Source organism: Montipora foliosa, chromosome 7, assembly GCF_036669935.1.
Source record: "Montipora foliosa isolate CH-2021 chromosome 7, ASM3666993v2, whole genome shotgun sequence".
Lineage (NCBI taxonomy): Eukaryota > Metazoa > Cnidaria > Anthozoa > Scleractinia > Acroporidae > Montipora > Montipora foliosa.
In genome coordinates, this window is record NC_090875.1 from 13,424,566 (window position 1) to 13,425,298 (window position 733).

The 733-nt window shown below is 41.5% G+C and overlaps 1 pseudogene; it reads right to left on the reverse strand.

Moving 5' to 3' along the window:
* Positions 1-322: 322 nt before the first annotated feature.
* Positions 323-733, reverse strand: part of LOC138009931 (dynein axonemal heavy chain 1-like) — an 18,056-nt pseudogene continuing 17,645 nt past the window's right edge.

Genomic DNA, 733 nt, shown 5'->3' on the forward strand with positions numbered 1-733 from the left:
ATACCGATTCAACCACTTTTTGAAAATAACAAATGGTTTAGTGCCCAAGGAAAGAATTAGTGGAGTACCTTCTTCCACTAAGTATGAGCTATTACTGGTATTCTACTTTGTCGTTCTATTTTTCCCTCTCCTTTCGTTTCTGTTCTAGTCATAGGTTCTCCAGGCATCCTGTCATATCAGAGCTTCTAAAGATATGCCAAAAATTGCAATAGAGAGAAAAAGCAGCTCTAAGCAAATTAAAAATAAACACTCAGCTTTAAGTTTGTATCCCTCCGATGCTTGCCTTGAATAACTGCGTAGCCGCGAGTGTGGACCACAGCTATCATGATATGTCAAACTGGATTGAAACCAGCAGCAAATGTAGAAATAAAACATTTTCCAAACCGTTTTTCACCTGAACATGAAAAGCGTTGACTGTGTAAGAACTATAGTTGACGTAGTATGCCCTTGTAGCCACGTCGAGCCACAGAAAGCGTGCGAAAAATGAAGCCTCGCTTATGTTTAGCTGAGTTAACATGGGTTGAGCCTGCAATCCAGCTTAAAAAAAAACAGCTGACCTCTGTGAACTCTCAGCTTGAGCCCGCGATATGGTCACATGATACTGGTCAGCAGATGCCTCGTTTTGACAGGTGTCAATTGGTCAAAGGATGGATGTCCAATATCAAAGATGTATGCTGTAATTTAGCATGATACTGGTCAAATTGGCACACATGGAGGGGTGGACAGACGTACG